This window comes from Cannabis sativa, chromosome 2 (assembly GCF_029168945.1).
Source record: "Cannabis sativa cultivar Pink pepper isolate KNU-18-1 chromosome 2, ASM2916894v1, whole genome shotgun sequence".
Lineage (NCBI taxonomy): Eukaryota > Viridiplantae > Streptophyta > Magnoliopsida > Rosales > Cannabaceae > Cannabis > Cannabis sativa.
In genome coordinates this window covers 8,151,244-8,176,679 of record NC_083602.1, presented here as the reverse complement: position 1 = coordinate 8,176,679, position 25,436 = coordinate 8,151,244, and the positions used below count along the sequence as shown (strand labels likewise).

At 30.8% G+C, this 25,436-nt stretch overlaps 2 pseudogenes; both read right to left on the bottom strand.

The window, feature by feature from the left end:
* Positions 1–3,541: 3,541 nt before the first annotated feature.
* On the bottom strand, positions 3,542–7,403 carry LOC133034721 (uncharacterized; annotated as a pseudogene).
* A 10,631-nt stretch (positions 7,404–18,034) lies between these two features.
* Positions 18,035–21,462, bottom strand: LOC133034720 (uncharacterized; annotated as a pseudogene).
* Between the last annotated feature and the right edge of the window lie 3,974 nt (positions 21,463–25,436).

Genomic DNA, 25,436 nt, shown 5'->3' with positions numbered 1-25,436 from the left:
AAGTGTTTTAAGGATAAAATACATTGTAGGGTGTTACGGTAATCTAATCCTTTTACAGTGTAGATCATTCATATAGAGGATCATTGATCAAATTAGGATTATAACAATGGATAACTAATGACGTGTCTATATGGTGGAACATATAGAGCGTTCTATATACTAAGAGTGCAATTCTAAGTTCTATGCGTGGATTCAACGAAGAATAAATAAGTCAGTGAATTTAGGTTATAAATTCTTGATCTGCTTATTGGAAGCTCGGTTATATAGACCCATGGTCCCCCCACTAGTTGAGACAATATTACTTGTAAGACTCATTTAATTGGTTTTGATTAATCAATTATAATTCTCAAATTAGACTATGTCTATTTGTGAATTTTTCACTAAGTAAGGGCAAAATTGTGAAGAAAGAGTTTTTAGGACATATTTGTTAATTATGATACTTTGTATGGTTCAATTAATAAATATGATAAATGACAATATTATTTAATAATTATTTATAGTTATTAAATAGTTAGAATTGGCATTTAAATGGTTGAATTTGAAAATTGGCATTTTTGAGAAAATGAGATGCAGAAATGATAAAACTGCAAAATTGCAAAAAGTGAGGCCCAAATCCATATAGCCATGGCCGGCCACTTTTATAGGCTTTATCATCTGATATTTTTCATTATTTTAATGCCAAATAATTCAAACCTAACCCTATGTGGAATGCTATAAATAGATAGTGAAGGCTTCAGGAAATTGACACTTTTACTTCTGGTTTCCTTCAGAGAAAAACCTGAGCCTTCTCTTTCTAAACCCTAGCCGCCACCTTCATACTCTTCTTCTTCCTTGAATAATTTCGAACCTCTTAGTGTTAGAGTAGTGCCCACACACAGCAAGTGATACCTCAATCATAGTGAGGAAGATCGTGAAGAAAGATATTCAACAAGAAGGAGTTTCAGCACTAAAGAAAGGAGAGAAAGAGATCCAGGTTCAGATCTTGATAATACTTTGCGATAGAAAGGATACAAGGGTTAGAGATCTGAACGGAAGGAGACATTTTATTCCGCTGCACCCAATGTAAGGTTTCTCATACTTTATATGTGTTTATTTTATAATCGTTTTAGAAGTTCATATTTAGGATGTTAATCAACATACTTGTGAGTAGATCTAAGATCCTGGTAAAATAATTTGCAACATAAACATCTGTTAATTTCAACTACAAATAATAATAATAAAAATATATATACAATTTTAAGGGTCAAGGCATTTGATCAAATTCGATCAAAACTCACACGAGCACAGAACATAATTAAAATGTGTTTTATCATGAAATTGAGTAATTTCATTTCATGATAAAGCACATCTTTATTATTATGCTTGTGCTCCTGTTAGTCACCCATAGAATAATCAAGTTCATTATTTTTATTTCTATGACAAATAACTAAAATGCAGACATAAATAAGCATTACAACATTTCTCATGCAGAAAACCTACCAAAGTATCCTCTAACTGGAGAGCTAAATAATATTGGTTGGTATGTCTCCTCCACTCATTCTAACTATTAGCTCCTAAATAATATTAGACTTACAATTTTCTATACATTCATCCACATAGATATGATGCTGTAGAACAAGCTTTGCAATATAGAAACCCATTCTAAACATTCTTCACTAAAACTAAATACACTAACAGTTCTATAAAACACCAAGCTTTGCAGCATCTAAAGATTTGTGAAGAAAAGAAAAAGCTCTTAGCTACTTTGGAGTGCTTGCCTCTTGAAAGTTTTCCATTAAGAAAGACATTAAAGCAACCTTTGCAGCATCACTTTCAGCGTCTTTCGAAGTGTTGAAGGATCCAGAGCTCTCAAAAATTTGGTCACCAACTGTAACTGTTGCCTTAAACTGAGTGGCCTCATCCTTGATCACATTCACAAAAGTACACTGGCAAACCGAAATTTCTCTGTCTAGCATATTTCTGCAGTTGCTTCTTGACTGGACAATAGTTTATATATATATATACATGAGTGAAATTTCATTAGTCTTAAAAAATTTAAGGGTTCAACAGAACATTTCTAACAAAGATTATTGTGCTTTAGTTCAATTTTGTGTAACTTATAGAAGTTGCCACCATGAACTTTGATAGTTTAAAATAAGAAATACATGAATACTATGGATGACTGTAGATAATGAAAAATCTAAAATATTAGGACTAAAACATAATAAATCCCTGAGAAATTAAACTATTGACAATCCCAACAAAAATAACTTCACTTCAAGAGACACTAATTACCTTTGTGCATAACATAGAATTATCTGTACACATACTTTAAAATTTTGTACCTTCAGTCTCCTCACCATCACTGATGCCCAAATCATTTGACTGCATCTCGAGAATCTCCTGTTTTTCTTCGATGTTTCGTTCTCCCTTGTTGGTTTTGATTATTGTTGAAGAATCTAAACCATAATGAAAAGCAAAAGGATGTTACAGCCAACAAATTTCAGCATAATCTTCACAATCCTTTTTATTCTATATCAATCTTTCACCACATATATAGGTACATATGACCTTTTAATAACAATATGATACTTCTAAGAGACATGTTTCTACATCATTAGCCAAAGAAGTACCATCAAAAAATGATATGGTTTATAATCTCAGATGCTCCAAAGAGAGGGTTATGGTCTGGCCCATATCTCATAGAGGTGTACTTTGGTAAACCCTATTGATTCTTGTGGCAAAGCTCCTGCAGTTTCGACTTGTACATTCTTTCTCTGCTTAGTGTTGATGTAATGAACTTGCTTACTGAAGAACTCTTTAAGAAGATGAACATCAAATGCATAGTTTCCAAGTTTTTTTATATGGTTGTTAGTTACCAAAGGATATCAAAGGCTTTTCCTACGTGTTAAAGACAACACACATACTGCTGTGCTTTATTTTTCATGTTAACATATGACTCTATGAGCACCAGTAAACTAATCAGTTCAAAAGAAATTAAGAGAATTATTTTTCTTTATTCTTTTTTGGTGTACTACTACCTTTTCTGGTTCTGCTAATCATACTTATTGAACCAACTTCCCTTCCCAGTAAATATGAGTTACTATACTAGTCTCCCTCTTAACATATACTTTTAAATACAATTATGCTCATCAATTTCCTACCTTTGATTGGAGATGGAATATTAAATGACATTGTGCATTTATAAATTTTTTTTTTAAAAGGGCACTTATACTGCTGTATTGAAGCAGATTTATGATAAAATTTTTTTCTAAAAACTGTATATAACATCGAATTAGTTTTATTTCTTTAACCAGAGTCACCCTTTTTTTTTATGGAACCAAAGTGTTTTCATCAAGTAAAAATATACATGTTGAATCAAAAAAAAAAAAAAAAAGTTAAAAAATACGTGACTTAAAAAAAAGAAAAAAAAACACCTGAAATGTGGTCACTAACTCTTCTTTCAAAAAGTTGAAGTTTTTTAGTTTTATAATTCAATGAAATTCCGGTCAATTTATGAAACACAAAAATTTGTTAAAAAAATAAAAAAGAAGTGATATCATTTACAAAGCCCTACCATGAGGTTAATTTTTATTGTGTAAAACTGAACACAAGCAGTAACATCTACAGTGGAGAGAGGGAGATGATCAGAAAGTAATTTTAACAATTCAAACTCTACAAAAAGGACTGAGACCAAAGTCACCAAACCAAGAAGCCATTCAGTTCAACATTCAAAGAAAATGGAAGATGACAACAGAAACTAAGTTTGGTGACTGGCAACAATCTTTCTGAACAAAAAATAATCATTAAATCTAAAACAACCTATTCATGTATAATCTATACATGGCCCTATGACTCATCTATACACTTCCAAAAAGGCCCCAGTTGTTGACTTTAAACGTTGAGACAGCAAGTTTGAAGACCTCAACCATTGGCGTACATCCAGAAAGCTCGGCAGGAGTGGCAGCACCAGCCCCGACGGCAGTAGCACTTTCACTCAATGGACTGAAAACAATAAGGAAAGCGTGAGGGCGTCGGAAATATTAACACAGCACAAAACAGTGTTGTTACCATCTACCATCTATTTCTGTTCAAACATTTGGGAACTGAACCACAATCGGAGAATCTAACACAAGGAGGGTGCAAAGGAGGAAGATTATGCTCTGCCTCTTTACATTACTAAAGCACTAGTGGCAGGAAAATTTATGTTGAGAGGAAATACATTTGTATCCTTGAAATTCAACATCTTAACATTTGGAAGAAAAAGAGGCATTAATTTTACACTTGCAATTAATATAACATGTTTCAACTTGTTAGTTGTTTAAAATTATTGAAATACAAGAGAAATTATGCATAGATTGACTGAATGTTGTAAGTATATTCATGTGTAGATGCTCTTCTTTTAGGTGTTATTTATTCAAGTACAGGTGATAGCATTTAATCAATGATTTGTACTCTCAGAAAGAAAAGCAAAAAAACCGAGAACTTGTTGCAGCAGAACACAAACTCCTAGTACTTACTTTATATGAATCGGCTCATATGCAGAAATTAGGATATCCGTGTTAACTTCTTTAAGACGAACATTTGCAACATATACCTACAAGATAACAATAAAATATTAATAGAGCACAGAAACACTAAACCGTAATTAGCTGGTGGAAAGAAAATAGTAAACTAGCTTTAAAAAAGAAGAGAAATAACTTACCCTCACAACATTTTGTGCTTCCCTACCTTGCCGTCCCTTAGAGATAGCCTATGTTCAAGTAACCAAAATAATGAATTGATATGAGCCCAAAAGGTTAATACAGTTTAACTTTGAGATTCTTCAAAGGAAGTTTGATAAACAAAGAATATTTTCCATGCAATGGAGAAACTACAAGCCATGCTTCAAAAGCACTTCTTGCAATCATCATAGTTCTTCGTAAATGTTTCTAATGGTAGTTCAATACAAATTATTTGGAGATATATTCAATATCGATAATGATTAATCAGGTCATGAAGCAGCACATTGTTTCACTATTTCTCTTCCATTCCATTATCAGTCATCCGAAAAGGAAAAGGATATATTATGTAAGGTTACTTGAAAGAAAATGTTGAAATATATACATATTTGAACACAATTTCCCTTTTGTTTTTTCATCTTTGTCCCTACAGAAGAGGCACATTGAAGGAAGTAGAAGAACAGATACCTAGCATCAATAATCACAAGTTTACGACAGATACAAGGTTGGTGACATTTATGATTCCACACAATAGACCAAAGGCCAATCATCCATTACTTAAATGTGAAGGCAAACTAAAGAAAGTAAAAACCCATAACCAACAGCAAACACAACCTAAAAGATTACTATGGACACATACCATTTGGCCTACTGCAGTTATAATGACAGCAGGTGTGCTCCTATAGCACAGTCCAGGGGCCTAAGTCACTGCTGACTGTTCAATCACCTGAATTTTAATTTGAGGCAAATTAGTCTTTGGCACAATAGTTTGAATCATATCTCAGCTACTATTGGGGAAACTTTTCTCATATCCAAATATTGCGAAAGCTAGTATCATAATATATCGGCATTTAATTACCATCTTACATAGATAGAAACTAGAGAATAAGAACTGAAGAGGACTAAATTAACATGTACGCATTTATACGAAACAAATTGGATAACCCTTTCAAAATAAAACCATAAACAATCTAAGACAAGGAAAATATGATCAAGTTAGCAATTGATAGATGAATACACAATTAATGAGTGTGAACAATAATAGGGAAAAATTTAATTACCATGCAGCCTTCAGATTCTTGTTCAGAGGCAAGGTCTTGAAGAAACCATGAAGCACTTCCATCATCACCAACTTCTTCCTTCAATTCTAATATCTCAAAGATCAAACTTTCATCCCGGGAAGGATCCACAAACACCTCCTTTAAACCCACAAAATAATTAAGAAAAACAATCAATAATGCATAAATAAACAACATAAGTGAAAGAAAAAAAACAAATCTTTAATGCCCAGAAGCTTAAAATGAAAAATTGGGTATTCAAAGAAACGAAGTGAAAACTAGAAAGAAGCATAGCTCCTCAGTCCTCACCTGATGATCTGGAACTTCTCGAATATTACTTTTTTTGTGAGATAAAATTAAAATAAAATAAATAAATAAAAAGAAAAAAAATACCTGGAACCTTTGAGGGAAGGTGCTAGTTAAGGCACCGGCGAACAGAGGGCGTTCTAAGTGGAAACCTTCAGGCATTTTATGCTATTTTACGATACAGAAAATGTTATACAGATTTAAATCCTAAAAAATGGAATGCAACGAGTTAAAAGAAACACGAAGCCAAAAAAAATTAATTCTAAACTTGTATTGTATGATAAACCCAGCGTGAAGGAAGAAAATCAAGCCCTATGAGAACTAATACCGAGCAATAACAAAAATTCATACATAAGGCACGAAGAGATAGACATAGAAAGAAAGAAAGAAAGAAAGGAAAAAAAATACTAAAACGACATACACGGTCTTAGAGGACGAAGCAACTGCGCCGCCGCCGGTGATTGGGTTCCTTGGTCGAGAGGGAAAAAGAGGTTTTTGGTCTCTCTGACTCTGTTGTGCAGTGAGATGAGGAGTGGAGAGTCGGATAGCATCATTTTTACACTAACTGAGAAGAACAACTTTTGATTTGGTTTGGTTTAAGGAAGAAAAAATCCCACATCGACTTGTTATAGCTTTTTTAATATGTTTATATTGATTACTTTATACAGTCCTATCGCCGGGTCCAGTCACGTGGGCCTGTAACCAAGTGGGGCAAAGTAGTTGGGATGCATCTGGTGGGCCGTACTCCCTAGTCATATGGATGGTGCTCTCTCCGCCCACCCTTATAGGGACGTGGTACCATTCCTATAAGATGGTTAGGAGCTTCAAGTGGCTGAAGTCTGAAGCACCGCACGCTGCCAACCTGGGGAGTAGAGTTGACAAGCATGTGACCCTCTGAGGGTTCATTATAAAGCACCATCTCACCTGGCTAACGGTCCACACGTTGCAAGCAACTATTTTTTATTACATCACTAAATAATATATTTTTTTTTATTACACAAAGCACCGTATAATATTAATATTATAGTTTAATTTTGGGGCTAACCTTAGGGAGTAGAGGTGTTGGCTTATTAGGAGGCATGCATACGATCGAAGATTCATAATAGAGAAATGCTAATTACAACTTCATAGTTAATCTCTATGTCCGAAATTACATGCCGAAATATTTTGTTTTAATTTTTTTTTTCATAGCAGTGTTCGTTATATTTACAGTATCATCCTTGTAAATTTTTGAAAAATTCTGAATAGTTTACAGTACCGAAAAAAGAGTTCTTGATATTACAGTTTACCACACGCGTTCAAAAAACTTAAAACGTATATTTTGTTGTACATATTGATCGATCCGTCGCCATGACTACTGGCGCTAGATATAATCAAATTTGATTAATTAATAATAAAAAAAAATATAGCTATTATATTATCACAAAATTAATCAAAGTTCATGATTGAAAAAAAAAAATGAATTAAAGTTCATTTGTGGTATGGAATTATTATTGCTTCATTCGAGGGTATCGTATATTCCCGAAAACAGAAATTACATATGTCCTAATCGAATTCTTTTTTTTCCCACCTAATATATATTACCAAATATATTGCAATTAATTTAGTTTACAATGCTAAAAATTAAATATTTTGTTGCATGCATGATATTTTTTTATATATGTATTAAGCAACTATTTTAACTTTATTTTTCGGCATGGTAAAACTATTCGAATTTTTTTAAAAATTTACGAATTGGTCCTAAATAACTATAACACAGAGAATCATTAAAAAAATTGGACTAAAAAACTCTCCAAAATATCGAAACAAATAATGGGTTTACCAAAATACTCTTTTATGTTCCTACTACGGATTTTCTCTAATTTTTTTATTTTATATTATTTTATTTAAATAAGTACATGTTAAGAATTTAGTAGTAGTATATATCTTAAAAAGTATCTACGGTGTAACCCTTAAAAAATGGTGCACCAATACACCCTTTACTGCTTTAATATTTAGAAATATTCTTTAACTATTTTTTTTTCATAATTGTCCACATTATAGTTATTGGGCTAATTAGGATTTTTGCCCCCTAAATTTTAACATGTACCGAATCATGTTCCCTTGAACTTTTCGGTAGTTAAAAATTTCTCCCGAACTATTGAGATTGTTAGATTTAAAGACTTTTGTCTAATTTCATTCAATTTTACTATTTCAGTGATTGTTTAGGTACTAAACCATGCTCCCCAGACTTTGATATCTACCAAATCATGTCCCTCAAACTTTGACATGTACTAAATCATGTCTCATGAACTTTCATCTATGTTAAATTTTTTTTTTACTAAAATTGGACAAAAGTCCTTAAATCTAACAATCTCAATAGTTCAGGGGGCATTTTTAACGACCTTAAAAGTTAAGGGGTATGATTTAGTACGTGTTAAAGCTTGAGGGGCAAAAATCCTAATCAGCCTAATTATTAAAGGTATATTACAAATTTTATTTTTAAAAAAAAGTAGAAAAAAGAAAACAATGTTCAAAAATCTATAATGCCCATTTTAAAGATTTATTCTTACTCTCTTATCTCCAATATAATAATAAATATATAATTTGTACTATAATTAAGATGCAAAATTTACATTATATAAAATTTTGTTACAATTATTTATAAAATAAAAGTTAAGCAAACAAAAAGTATAAATGAAATAAAATAAGAAAAATTACTGTTTGCATCTACGAATACTCACCTAGTATATATAAAAGATGTACTAGAACTATCTCACGATAAGTTTTTTTTTTTTCAATTATTAATAACTACATATAATAATAAGGCCTAGTTCATATATTAATTCTATAATTTCATTTTTTATAGGTATAATTTCATTAATACTTGGTTCCCTTGAGAAGAAAGAATCTCACGGTCGAGGTCGAGCAGCTGTAAGAGACCGAGCTAGAGGTCGGGGGCGAGGAGGTGCTCGCGGTCGAGGTCGCGGTCGAGGCAGGGGAAACCAGCATGTACCTGTCGAGGCGGTGATCCAGGAGAATCAAAATGCCCCTGTAAATGGACAACAACCAGGTCAAGGTGGGGGCAACCACGAAGTCCCTGCTGGGGTAGTTGGCCAAGAACACCAAAACGCCCCTGTAGTGGTGCCACCACAACAAGAAGATTTGGCGCAAGAAGTTGCTCGTCTCAGGGAAGAAATTAGGAAGCGAGATGAAGAGGCTCACAACCGTCAGGAACAACCCAATCAAGGACAACATCGATTTTTGCCGGTGTAATACACTGCTGTGCGGAGGGTCGATGGGAACCAATATATGAAAGGTTCCGCAAGCAACACCCACCAAATTTTGAAGGGGCTCGGATCCAATGGAAGCCGAGGAATGGTTAAGAACAGTGGAAGGTATTGTTGAGTACATGTAACGGAGATAGTGTAGCTTGTCTTGCTAGTTTATTGAAAAAGGATGCCGCATTTGATGATCTTTATATCGTTAGAAAGGTCTTTCAATTAACTAAAAACTTTGTGAACGAGTTTGACTTCTAATTCAAACGTTTTATAAGTCAAATTCTAGGCTAAAGTTGCTGTACAGTAAGAGTAATAAATATATTGAGTTTATCGGTGGACTAAGGGTTTCGTTAAATGTTATAGGGCCTAGAAGGTATCGTAGGAATTAATTACAGCGGAGTTGAGGTAAGGAAAAATAATTATACTTTATACTTGCTTTTTATATGGTTTGAGTACCTAGTATGAGTGCTTGAATAAATTGTATTGAAGCTTGTGGAATGTGATAGTTTCGGTGAAATATTAGTGTTTTGTCGATGGATTGTATATGGTTTGTTTAATCATGTTCAGTACTTGGAAGTGGTTGGAAACCACACATGTATGGTGATGTGGTAAGTGAGGCGAGTGTACGTAAGGGTGCACCTTTGGTTATTGGTCTTGCGTTACGGTTAAGAACGTAAGACTTCAGATTTGTATGGAAGGCTTGGAGTGTGAGTGTGTGGTATTTCGGTATTTGTGTAGGCACTTACTCTGTTATACTTATGATTAGTTTATTGTATGTTTGATGTATATGTTTGTTCTATGATGTGTGAATGTTGGTACATAGTATTTTGTTTTTCCTTACTGGGCTTTGCAGCTCACCCCTTATTTACCCCATGTGCGGATAAGTAAGTACGTAAGCTTTCGGTGACAAGTTGAGTCGGGCGGCATGGGGTGTATCTCGTGTGATCATGTAACTGCGTGTGGTCTTGGCCATCTTCCGCTGAAAGTTTTTTTTTAATTTATTAAACTTATCGAGGATGTTGTCGTTTAAATTTTCTATTAGTTTTCCCTAAGTGGTAATACTTTATTTTTAAGCGGGTACCCATGTTTTGAAAATTGTTATTTTTTTAATAAAGGCAACATTAGTATCTTAACGCCTGTTTATTTATGGCATCTTATTTTACGTAAGTAAGGGCGTTACAACTTGGTTTTATTATTGTATGATATTTGAACAACAATTTTTATTTTATTTTAAATAATCAGTTTCTGACACACATATTATTTTATTATTTTCATAATTGTTTTTTTTTTTTAAGTAACTAGTTTTCATAACTGTTTTTTTATTGTTGTTCATAATTGAGTTTTAAGTTTCAATTTTTTATTTAATTATTTCAAGAAACTTATTTTTATTTGTTTGTTTTTATTTTGGTTGTTTTACTAACATGTTTCTCACATTCCATTGTTTTTTTTTTTGTTATTCTTTTATGGTTTTTATTGCATTTTTGTCTCTTTAATTTTTTTTTGTTTCTTTTTTTTCTCTTTGATTTTAGTTTCTTTTTCTCTTTGTTATATTTGCTACATAATGTATGTTTAAATCAATTATATTTTTTGAGCAAGCAAATAAAAATTAAATGCCAAAATAAAGAATGAAGTTAGAAGTTTGGTTATTAGGTATTGATATAAAATTTATATGTTCAAAACTGGTTTTTAAATTTAGTATCGTTTGTAAAAGTTTAGTTCTATTAGGTATTGTGTATTTTTCATTATGTTATTGATGAAACTATTTTTTTTTTTTTGCCTCTTTTAATGAAATAATTAGTTTCTTTTAATATTGATGAAACTAGTTTCTAAAGGTAGTATCGTTTTTAGATTGTAATTTTTTTCATTATCTTGTTGATGAAACAATTTTTTTTATTCTTTTAATGAAATTAATAGTTTCTTTTCAATGTTGATGAAACTAGTTTTTAAAGTTTGTATTCTTTTGAGATTATGATTTTTTATATTGCTTTTTTTTTTCACGATGATTTTAATGAAACTGGTTTTTTTTTTCTGCTGTTTTTATTAAAATAATTAGTTTTTAACAAAAAAAAAAAAAACAAATAGTAGTTTAAATAAAAGAAAAACAAGTTTAATTTCTGTAAAAAAAATGAGATACAAAAATGTACACTAATTATATATAAGACTTTTTTCATAAATGTACAACAAAAACAAAATAATTACAAAAAATGTGCAAAAAAAAATTATTTAAAAAATTTATACATTTTGAAAACTTATTACATAAAACCATATATTTTAATTATTAAATAATATAAATCATTAATGATTAAACTAATTACCATAAATAGATTAATGTAATTAATATTGGTAATATTATTTTATAATATCTTATCCTTATATTTATTATATTAATATTTTAAATATTAGTAATAATAAAAATTCAAAATAAATAATTCCGTAAAATTAATTAAATAAATAATAAATAGTTTTATAAAAAATAAACAAATTAAATATTTATTTTATTAAATAATAAATATTTATTATATATTTTAGTATGAATTATTATAATCTAATAAGTTTTTTTTTTCAATAAAATAAATATAAAAATTATAAACATTAATGTATATAAATATAAATCAATGTTTAAAATTACTAAAAATAAACATGACACACATAGAGTGATATAATAAACATATGTGAATATTATTATTTTGTTTATTAAATTTTATGTTTAATAAATAGAAAATAAAATAAACATATATATACAAAGTATTTTATATTATTAGTATGTTTATTATAATTGTAAATATAAAAATAGACATAGCTAATTTATACTATACTAAAATAAATATTTTTTCTTTCTATTGTTTCTATAGAAATACAATTCTTACATCAAAAAATAAATAAACAAACATAACTTTATAAACTCTAAATATTATTTAATTAGAAAAAATAAACAAGACACAAAAAAAAAAAAAAGATAAACAATTTTTTTATGTATATTATTTATTTTCTAAAAAAATAACTAAAAAATAAACATGACACACATACAGTGATATAATAAACCTATGTGAATATTATTATTTTGTTTATTAAATTAATATGTTTAATTAATAGAAAATAAAAGAAACACATATATACATACAAAATATTTTATATTATTGGTATGTTTATTATAATTGTAAACATAAAAATAGACATATAGCTAATATTTATACTATACTAAAATAAATATATTTTTTTCTATTGTTTCTATATGTTGATTATTTTCTAATGAGTTAGTGAATAAATTTATCTATTAAAAAACAATTCTTACATCAAAAAATAAATAAACAAACATAACTTTATAAACTTCAAACATTATTTAATTAGAAAAAATAAAACATAAATTGTAGATAAGTATATGTGCATATGATTTACTTAATGAACACAAAATTATTTATAGAAAAAATCAATATTGAGAATCATTTACAATAAATAAAAATGTGATAATATATCAACAAAATATAAACAAAAAAATTTGCATACATTTATAACACAAATAATAATACAAAAAATACAAATAAAAAGAAAACACTTGTAAATAAATAAAAATAAATAAAAAAAAACTAATCTTCTTATTATAATTTTTATAAACATAAATGTTTAAAATTTGAGTATATTGTATTTGGATATAGTATGTATTTGAATAATAGCTTTATAGGAAAAAATTAAATAGTGATTTAATCTAAATACAAACTTTCAATATTTATAATAATGGTTGATTTTTAAAATTATATAAAAATATAAAATAATTAATAATATATCATTCAATAACTATAATAATGAGTGATAATAAATTAAATAATCAAATACTTACGATTTATATATTGTATAATAAATTGAAAATAATTTTCTTCATAATAGATAAAATGTATGATTATATGAAAATAAATTATTATGCACATATATTGTAATAAAATTATATAATGTATATATTAGTGTAAATTGCCCTATATATTTATATATATACAAAGAGAAAAAAAATAGTTTGAGAAAAAAAAAAAAAAGAGAGAGACACAAAGAGAAATTAGAAAAAAAAAAAAAAGAAAATTAGAGAGAGAGAAGAGAAAGAAAGAAAGAAAAAAGTCAACAACTGACTTAAAAAATAAAAAGAAAAAATAGAGCCAAAATTGACCAAAAAATATATAAAAACGACAAAAAAAAGCTTTTTAAAACTTTAATAAGTAAAAAACTAAAAAAAAAAAGAAAAAAAATTAAAAAAAGTATAAATGTAAAAATTTCTTTGTCAAATTATAAATGTAATGTTTGAAAAAAAAAGTTAGTATTTCGTGTAAATTTTTCAAATAGAAAGAAACCCTAAAATGTAAATGTAAAATAAACTAAAAAAAAAAATAAAACTAATTAAGTTAGAAACAAAACCATGAAATATGGGTTTGTATAATAGGTTTATAAAAATATGGCATATCAAATACCATAAAAAGTCTTAAATGTGAAAAAATGTCATAGAAGAGTGGCAAACCTATAAATGCCATATTTTTGTAACTTTTACAAAATCTCATATTTTATGTAATTTTCACTTTATTTATTTTATTTTAAAATTTAATATTCTTAATATCAAAAACTAAATATTATTTGTTTTTTTTTAAAAAATAAGAGAGATGCAATACTAAATTACCGTAGCTGAGTGAACCAGTGTAGTATATGGAACATTATTATCGAATTGAAGTGCCAATATCATATAAAAATTGTTATGAGAACAGGTTTTTTTTTTTGAAACAAGTAGCATTTAGTTTATGATATTAAGAATATTAAGTTTTAAAATAAAATAAAAATAAATGTAATGCATCTGAACCATCCACGTGTCCATATTTATGAGTTAACGGAAGTGATAGTAATGGTGTAAGAGAATTGTAATATTAGGTATTTTTGCTTCCAAAAATAAACTAGCACCCTAATATAAAAATGTTGAAAAATTATATCAAACAAATTAAGTTTAAAATTAGGATTATTAGTAATTCTCTGTAATTGTAGGTGCCCTCCACAAAATAACCTACAAAATAACAAAATAAAACTCTATTACTACACAATATAACGAAAAGATAATGTGAAATAACAATAGTAAACAAATCCATATTTAATATAAGGACTTAAACTTAAAATACTTATCTGTCAAAAAAGAACAAGTCGTTGAAATAGAAATCATATTTAATATAATGAAAAGATAATGTGAAATAACAATAGTAAAAAAATCCATATTTAACATAAGGACTTAAACTTAAAATACTTATCTGTCAAAAAAGAACAAGTCGTTGAAATAGAAATCATGAGCAAAATCACTTCTCTTGCCAATTGACCAAACTACAAAATTACCCTAAACAAATAGGGACAAGCCATAAAATGGCACAAAAGCCAAAAAAGGCACAAAAGTCGTAAAAGGTATCAAAACTATCAAAAAATAGTGCAAAAAACCCATGTAAACATTTAGTATTTAAGTGTATAAAATCTGAAACATTAAGTATTTATGCCGCAATTTACCAAAAAAAAAAAAAATATAAACTCAAATTTACCATATGAGATGTTATTGCAGGGTATGAGTTGTCCACTTCCATTGTGCTTACAGTGGTTTCTGCTGAATCTGCTAATGTACCAAACTTCTCTTTAGCTTCAACATAAATCTGAGGTTGATGTGGAACCAAAATGCATTGGTGTTTTAGACTCTGCCCCAAGTCATAGGCCACACAAGAGCTCCAAGTTGATTTGGGAGTATGTGCTCCTAAACTAGAGGAAGTGAAGTTGACATTCTGAATTGATCCACCTGAAGATAGATGTCATGAAAATAAACACATTATTCATTTCATAATTTACTATTTTCATGGTAATTGGTTACCTTTTTAATGTATATTCCAGTTTCTGATTTACTTGTAAAGCTGCTACATCCTAACTAGTCAAACTACCAAAATAAGATTCACTTGAACATAGAAGATTAGAGTCAGCAAAAGGAATCAATTAGAAAGAATGAACTGTTTTTTCGGACTTACGTTCCTGAAGAGCGACATAGGCAGCCCTTGCAGCATCCAACTCTGCTTGTTTCTTGGATTTTGCTGCTTTCCCATGGAATATTTCTCCATCCAGCTCCACACTAGTAAAGAAAATAGGCTTGTGGGGTTCACCACGTTTTATAGTTTTATAAACTGGAGTGCTTAAATCTTCTCTCTGAACTAGCTCTTGCAAGAGATTCTTGTAAACTCGAGACTCGTCTGTAGATGGAAAAAAGTAAATTAGACTAACAATTTTCTATATATTCATCCACACAGATATGATGCTGCAGAACATGTAACTGAAGCAGTAGAAAGAAAATTCCAATATAGAAACCCATTCTAAACATTCTTCACTAAAACTAAATACAACTACAGTTCTATAAAACACCAAGCTTTGCAGCATCTAAAGATTTGTGAAGAAAAGAAAAAGCTCTTAGCTACTTTGGAGTGCTTGCCTCTTGAAAGTTTTCCATTAAGAAAGACATTAAAGCAACCTTTGCAGTATCACTTTCAGCGTCTTTCGAAGTGTTGAAGGATCCGAGCTCTCAAAAATTTGGTCACCAAGCATCGTGCTTGTTGCCATAAACTGAGTGGCCTCAGGACACTGATCACATTCACAAAAGTACACTGGCAAACCGAAATTTCTCTGTCTAGCATATTTCTGCAGTTGCTTCTTGACTGGACAATAGTTTTATATATATACATGAGTGAAATTTCATTAGTCTTAAAAAATTTAAGGGTTCAAAAGAACATTTCTAACAAAGACTAATGTGCTTTAGTTCAATTTTGTGTAACTTATAGAAGTTGACACCATGAACTTTGATAGTTTAAAATAAGAAACACATGAATACTATGGATGATTGCAGATAATGAAAAATCTAAAATATTAGGACTAAAACATAATACTCTCGAGAAATTAAACTATTGACAATCCCAACAAAAATAACTTCACTTCAATAGATACTACCTAATTACCTTTCTGTATAACATAGAATTATATATACATATACTTTGAAATTATGTACCTTTAGTCTCCTCACCATCACCAACACTGATGCCCAAATCATCTGACTGCATCTTGAGAATCTCCAGTTTTTCTTCGATGCTTCGTTCTCCCTTGTTGGTTTTGATTATTGTTGAAGAATCTAAACCATAATGAAAAGCAAAAGGATGTTACAGCCAACAAATTTCAGCATAATCTTTACAATCCTTTTTATTCTATATCAATCTTTCACCACATATAAAGGTACATATGACCTTTTAATAGCAATATGATACTTCTAAGAGACATGTTTCTACATCATTAGCCAAAGAAGTACCATCAAAAAATGATATGGTTTATAATCTCAGCTATTGTTTAACTTAACAAGCAATTATTATTATCATTATTTTTTTTTGGAGTAGTTTCTGAGTATGGTAAATCAAGTTAGCTTAAGAAAGCTTTTAAAAACTTACTAAGTTGAAGCTCCTTACCACTTTTCAAGCCAGAAACATTCGATCGAATATCAAGATTCTGGTTGCTTTCTTCAACCATAGGTGTTGCAACAGCATGTTCAGCCTATGCCATTGATGACACAATCGAATAAGAATCAATATGCTTAATGAAAGAAACTAATTGGGGACAAACCATTATATAACACAAGAAAGAAGGAAAGAAAGTGAACCAGGAGGTGGAGAATTGAAGTGAAGAAAAGCAAGCATGGCACCATGGTTATGGGCTTGTTTGTTGGATTTGAAGACGACGAAAGAGTCAAAAGAAATGCCATTGACTCAAACAGAGGCTCCAAAGAGAGGGTTATGATCTGGCCCATATCTCATAGAGGTGTACTTTGGTAAACCCCATTGATTCTTGTGGCAAAGCTCCTGGCAGCTTCGACTTGTACATTCTTTTTCTCTTTCTCTGCTTAGTGTTGAAGTATTGAACTTGCTTACTGAAGAACTCTTTAAGAAGATGAACATCAAATGCATAGTTTCCAAGTTTTTTTATATGGTTGTTAGTTACCAAAGGACATCAAAGGCTTTTCCCACGTGTTAAAGACAACACACACATATTCTTTGTGCTTTGTTTTCCATGTCTAACATATGACTATATGAGCACCAATAAACTAATCAGTTCCACAGAAATTAAGAGAATTATATTTCTTTATTCTTTTTAGGTGTACTACTACCTTTTCTGCTAATCATGCTTATTGAACCAGCTTCACTTCCCATTCAATAAGTATGCGTTACTATACTAGTCTCACTCTTAACATACTTTTATATACAATTATTCCCAACAATTTCCAACCTTTAATTGGAGATGTTATTTAACTAAAGTAAAGGGATTATTAAATAACATTGTGCATTATGTACTATTGTTTTCTTTTCTTTTTTTTTTTTTTTTTTTTTTTTTTTTTTCCTGAAAGGGCACTTATACTATTGTATTTAAGCAGATTTAGGATAAATTTTATTTTTCTAAAAACTATATATAACATCGAATTAGTTATATTTCTTTAACCAGAGTGGCCTTAAAGCGCTTTCATCAAGTTAAAAAGTACATGTTGAATCAATTAAAATAAAAGGTTAAAAAATACATGACAAAAAGAAGAAAAAAAAATTACCCAAAATGTGGTCACTAACTGTCCTTTCAAAAAGTTTTAAGTTTTAAAGTTTTATAATTCAATGAAATTCTGGTCAATTTATCAAACACAAAATTTTGTTAAAAAAAAACAAGAAGTGATATCATTTACAAAGCCCTAGGGGTTTATTTTTATTGTGTAAAACTGCACACAAACAGTAACATCTCCTGTGCAGAGAGGGCATGAGAGGAAGACGACCCGAAAGTAATTTTAACAATCCAGACTCTACAAAAACGACTGAGACCAAAGTCACCAAACCAAGAAGCCATTCAGTTCAACATTCAAAGAAAATGGAAGATGACAACAGAAACTAAGTTTGGTGACTGGCAACAATCTTTCTGAACAAAAAATAATCATTAAATCCAAAACAACCACCCTATTCATGTATAATCTATACATGGCCCTATGACTCATCTATACACTTCCAAAAAGGCCCCAGTTGTTGACTTTAAACGTTGAGACAGCAAGTTTGAAGACCTCAAGCATTGGCACACATCCAGAAAGCTCAGCAGGAGTGGCAGCACCAGCCCCGACGGCGGTAGCACTTTCACTCAATGGACTGAAAACAATAAGGAAAGTGTGAGGGTGTCGGAAATATTAACACAACACAAAACAGTGTTGTTACCATCTATTTCTGTTCAAACATTTGGGAACTGAACCACAATCTGAGAATCTAACACAAGGAGGGTGCAGAGGAGGAAGATTATGCTCTGCCTCTTTACATTACTAAAGCACTGCTGGCAGGAAAATTTATGTTGAGAGGAAATAAATTTGTATCCTTGAAATTCAACATCTTAACATTTGGAAGAAAAAGATGCATTAATTTTACACTTGCAACTAATATGCATAAATTGACTGAATGTTGTAAGTATATTCATGTGTAGATGCTCTTCTTTTAGGTGTTATTTATTCAAGTATAGGTGATAGCATTTAATCAATGATTTGTACTCTCATAAAGAAAAGCAAAAAACCGAGAACTTGTTGCAGCAGAACACAAACTCCTAGTACTTACTTTATATGAATCGGCTCATATGCAGAAATTAGGATATCCGTGTTAACTTCTTTAAGACGAACATTTGCAACATATACCCACAAGATAACAATAAAATATTAATAGAGCACAGAAACACTAAACCGTTATTAGCTGGTGGAAAGAAAATCCTAAACTAGATTTAAAAAAGAAGAGAAATAACTTACCCTCACAACATTTTGTGCTTCCCTACCTTGCCGTCCCTTAGAGATAGCCTATGTTCAAGTAACCAAAATAATGAATTGATATGAGCCCAAAAGGTTAATACAGTTTAAATTTGAGATTCTTCAAAGGAAGTTTGATAAACAAAGAATATTTTCCATGCAATGGAGAAACTACAAGCCATGCTTCAAAAGCACTTCTTGCAATCATCATAGTTCTTCGTAAATGTTTCTAATGGCAGTTCAATACAAATTATTTGGAAAGAAAATATTCAATACCGATAATGATTAATCAGGTGATGAAGCAGCACACTGTTTCACTATTTCTCTTCCATTCCATATCAGTCATCAGGAAAGGAAAAGGATATATTATGTAAGGTTACTTGAAAGAAAATGTTGAAATATATACATATTTGAACACAATTTCCCTTTTGTTTTTTCATCTTTGTCCCTACGGAAGAGGCACATTGAAGGAAGTAGAAGAACAGATACCTAGCATCAATAATCACAAGTTTACGACAGATACAAGGTTGGTGACATTTATGATTCCACACAATAGACCAAAGGCCAATCATCCATTACTTAAATGTGAAGGCAAACTAAAGAAAGTAAAAACCCATAACCAACAGCAAACACAACCTAAAAGATTACTATGGACACATACCATTTGGCCTACTGCAGTTATAATGACAGCAGGTGTGCTCCTATAGCACAGTCCAGGGGCCTAAGTCACTGCTGACTGTTCAATCACCTGAATTTTAATTTGAGGCAAATTAGTCTTTGGCACAATAGTTTGAATCATATCTCAGCTACTATTGGGGAAACTTTTCTCATATCCAAATATTGCGAAAGCTAGTATCATAATATATCGGCATTTAATTACCATCTTACATAGATAGAAACTAGAGAATAAGAACTGAAGAGGACTAAATTAACATGTACGCATTTATACGAAACAAATTGGATAACCCTTTCAAAATAAAACCATAAACAATCTAAGACAAGGAAAATATGATCAAGTTAGCAATTGATAGATGAATACACAATTAATGAGTGTGAACAATAATAGGGAAAAATTTAATTACCACGCAGCCTTCAGATTCTTGTTCAGAGGCAAGGTCTTGAAGAAACCATGAAGCACTTCCATCATCACCAACTTCTTCCTTCAATTCTAATATCTCAAAGATCAAACTTTCATCCCGGGAAGGATCCACAAACACCTCCTTTAAACCCACAAAATAATTAAGAAAAACAATCAATAATGCATAAATAAACAACATAAGTGAAAGAAAAAAACAAATCTTTAATGCCCAGAAGCTTAAAATGAAAAATTGGGTATTCAAAGAAACGAAGTGAAAACTAGAAAGAAGCATAGCTCCTCAGTCCTCACCTGATGATCTGGAACTTCTCGAATATTACTTTTTTTGTGAGATAAAATTAAAATAAAATAAATAAATAAAAAGAAAAAAAATACCTGGAACCTTTGAGGGAAGGTGCTAGTTAAGGCACCGGCGAACAGAGGGCGTTCTAAGTGGAAACCTTCAGGCATTTTATGCTATTTTACGATACAGAAAATGTTATACAGATTTAAATCCTAAAAAATGGAATGCAACGAGTTAAAAGAAACACGAAGCCAAAAAAAATTAATTCTAAACTTGTATTGTATGATAAACCCAGCGTGAAGGAAGAAAATCAAGCCCTATGAGAACTAATACCGAGCAATAACAAAAATTCATACATAAGGCACGAAGAGATAGACATAGAAAGAAAGAAAGAAAGAAAGGAAAAAAAAAATACTAAAACGACATACACGGTCTTAGAGGACGAAGCAACTGCGCCGCCGCCGGTGATTGGGTTCCTTGGTCGAGAGGGAAAAAGAGGTTTTTGGTCTCTCTGACTCTGTTGTGCAGTGAGATGAGGAGTGGAGAGTCGGATAGCATCATTTTTACACTAACTGAGAAGAACAACTTTTGATTTGGTTTGGTTTAAGGAAGAAAAAATCCCACATCGACTTGTTATAGCTTTTTTAATATGTTTATATTGATTACTTTATACAGTCCTATCGCCGGGTCCAGTCACGTGGGCCTGTAACCAAGTGGGGCAAAGTAGTTGGGATGCATCTGGTGGGCCGTACTCCCTAGTCATATGGATGGTGCTCTCTCCGCCCACCCTTATAGGGACGTGGTACCATTCCTATAAGATGGTTAGGAGCTTCAAGTGGCTGAAGTCTGAAGCACCGCACGCTGCCAACCTGGGGAGTAGAGTTGACAAGCATGTGACCCTCTGAGGGTTCATTATAAAGCACCATCTCACCTGGCAATCGGCCCACACGTTGCAAAGCAACTATTTTTTATTACATCACTAAATAATATATTTTTTATTACACAAAGCACCGTATAATATTAATATTATAGTTTAATTTTGGGGCTAACCTTAGGGAGTAGAGGTGTTGGCTTATTAGGAGGCATGCATACGATCGAAGATTCATAATAGAGAAATGCTAATTACAACTTCATAGTTAATCTCTATGTCCGAAATTACATGCCGAAATATTTTGTTTTAATTTTTTTTTCATAGCGAGTGTTCGTTATATTTACGGTATCATCCTTGTAAATTTTTGAAAAATTACGAATAGTTTACGTCTTAGAAAAAAGAGTTCTTGATATTACGAGTTTACCACACGCGTTCAAAAAACTTAAAACGTATATTTTTTTGTACATATTGATCGATCCGTCGCCATGACTACTGTCGCTAGATATAATCAAATTTGATTAATTAATAATAAAAAAAATATAGCTATTATATTATCACAAAATTAATCAAAGTTCATGATTGAAAAAAATGAATTAAAGTTCATTTGTGGTATGGAATTATTATTGCTTCATTCGAGGGTATCGTATATTCCGAAAACGAAATTACATATGTCCTAATCGAATTCTTTTTTTTCCCACCTAATATATATTACCAAATATATTGCAATTAATTTAGTTTACAATGCTAAAAAAATTAAATATTTTGTTGCATGCATGATATTTTTTTATATATGTATTAAGCAACTATTTTAACTTTATTTTTCGGCATGGTAAAACTATTCAGAATTTTTTAAAAATTTACGGGTGGTCCTAAATAACTATAACACGAGAGAATCATTAAAAAAATTGGACTAAAAAACTCTCCAAAATATCGAAACAAATAATGGGTTTACCAAAATACTCTTTTATGTTCCTACTACGGATTTTCTCTAATTTTTTTATTTTATATTATTTTATTTAAATAAGTACATGTTAAGAATTTAGTAGTAGTATATATCTTAAAAAGTATCTACGGTGTAACCCTTAAAAAATGGTGCACCAATACACCCTTTCTTGCTTTAATATTTAGAAATATTCTTTAACTATTTTTTTCATAATTGTCCACATTATAGTTATTGGGCTAATTAGGATTTTTGCCCCCTAAATTTTAACATGTACCGAATCATGTTCCCTTGAACTTTTCTGGCCGTTAAAAATTTCTCCCGAACTATTGAGATTGTTAGATTTAAAGACTTTTGTCTAATTTCATTCAATTTTACTATTTCAGTGATTGTTTAGGTACTAAACCATGCTCCCCAGACTTTGATATCTACCAAATCATGTCCCTCAAACTTTGACATGTACTAAATCATGTCTCATGAACTTTCATCTATGTTAGATTTTTTTTTTACTAAAATTGGACAAAAGTCCTTAAATCTAACAATCTCAATAGTTCAGGGGGCATTTTTAACGACCTTAAAAGTTAAGGGGTATGATTTAGTACGTGTTAAAGCTTGAGGGGCAAAAATCCTAATCAGCCTAATTATTAAAGGTATATTACAAATTTTATTTTTAAAAAAAAGTAGAAAAAAGAAAACAATGTTCAAAAATCTATAATGCCCATTTTAAAGATTTATTCTTACTCTCTTATCTCCAATATAATAATAAATATATAATTTGTACTATAATTAAGATGCAAAATTTACATTATATAAAATTTTGTTACAATTATTTATAAAATAAAAGTTAAGCAAACAAAAAGTATAAATGAAATAAAATAAGAAAAATTACGCTGCATCTAGAATACTCACCTAGTATATATAAAAGATGTACTAGAACTATCTCACGATAAGTTTTTTTTTTTTCAATTATTAATAACTACATATAATAATAAGGCCTAGTTCATATATTAATTCTATAATTTCATTTTTTATAGGTATAATTTCATTAATACTTGGTTCCCTTGAGAAGAAAGAATCTCACGGTCGAGGTCGAGCAGCTGTAAGAGACCGAGCTAGAGGTCGGGGGCGAGGAGGTGCTCGCGGTCGAGGTCGCGGTCGAGGCAGGGGAAACCAGCATGTACCTGTCGAGGCGGTGATCCAGGAGAATCAAAATGCCCCTGTAAATGGACAACAACCGAGGTCGAGGTGGGGGCAACCACGAAGTCCCTGCTGGGGTAGTTGGCCAAGAACACCAAAACGCCCCTGTAGTGGTGCCACCACAACAAGAAGATTTGGCGCAAGAAGTTGCTCGTCTCAGGGAAGAAATTAGGAAGCGAGATGAAGAGGCTCACAACCGTCAGGAACAACCCAATCAAGGACAACATCGATTTTTGCGGTGTAATACTGTCTTGCGGAGGGTCGATGGGAACCAATATATGAAAGGTTCCGCAAGCAACACCCACCAAATTTTGAAGGGGGCTCAGATCCAATGGAAGCTGAGGAATGGTTAAGAACAGTGGAAGGTATTGTTGAGTACATGTAACGGAGATAGTGTAGCTTGTGCTGCTAGTTTATTGAAAAAGGATGCCCGCATTTGATGATCTTTATATCGTTAGAAAGGTCTTTCAATTAACTAAAAACTTTGTGAACAGTTTGACTTCTAATTCAAACGTTTTATAAGTCAAATTCTAGGCTAAAGTTGCTGTACAGTAAGAGTAATAAATATATTGAGTTTATCGGTGGACTAAGGGTTTCGTTAAATGTTATAGGGCCTAGAAGGTATCGTAGGAATTAATTACAGCGGAGTTGAGGTAAGGAAAAATAATTATACTTTATACTTGCTTTTTATATGGTTTGAGTACCTAGTATGAGTGCTTGAATAAATTGTATTGAAATTGTGGAATGTGATAGTTTCGGTGAAATATTAGTGTTTTGTCGATGGATTGTATATGGGTTTGTTTAATCATGTTCAGGTACTTGGAAGTGGTTGGAAACCACACATGTATGGTGAGGTGGTAAGTGAGGCAGTGTACGTAAGGGTGCCTTTGGTTATTGGTCTTGCGTTACGGTTAAGAACGTAAGACTTCAGATTTGTATGGAAGGTTTGGAGTGTGAGTGTGTGGTATTTCAGTATTTGTGTGGCTGCCTCTATTTATACTTATGATTAGTTTATTGTATGTTTGATGTATATGTTTGTGCTATGATGTGTGAATGTTGGTACATAGTATTTTGTTTTTCCTTACTGGGCTTTGCAGCTCACCCCTTATTTACCCCCCTATGTGCAGATAAGTAAGTACGTAAGCTTTCGGTGACAAGTTGAGTCGGGCAGCATGGGGTGTATCTCGTGTGATCATGTAACTGCGTGTGGTCTTGGCCATCTTCCGCTGAAAGTTTTTTTTTTAATTTATTAAACTTATCGAGGATGTTGTCGTTTAAATTTTCTATTAGTTTTCCCTAAGTGGTAATACTTTATTTTTAAGCGGGTACCCATGTTTTGAAAATTGTTATTTTTTTAATAAAGGCAACATTAGTATCTTAACGCCCGGTTTATTTATGGCATCTTATTTTACGTAAGTAAGGGCGTTACACTGGTTTTATTATTGTATGATATTTGAACAACAATTTTTATTTTATTTTAAATAATCAGTTTCTGACACACATATTATTTTATTATTTTCATAATTGTTTTTTTTTTTAAGTAACTAGTTTTCATAACTGTTTTTTTATTGTTGTTCATAATTGAGTTTTAAGTTTCAATTTTTTATTTGATTATTTCAAGAAAACTGGTTTTTATTTGTTTGTTTTTATTTTGGTTATTTTACTAACTGGCTTCTCACATTCTATTGTTTTTTTTGTTATTCGTTTATGGTTTTTATTGCATTTTTGTCTCTTTAATTTTTTTTTGTTTCTTTTTTTTCTCTTTGATTTTAGTTTCTTTTTCTCTTTGTTATATTTGCTACATAATGTATGTTTAAATCAATTATATTTTTTGAGCAAGCAAATAAAAATTAAATGCCAAAATAAAGAATGAAGTTAGAAGTTTGGTTATTAGGT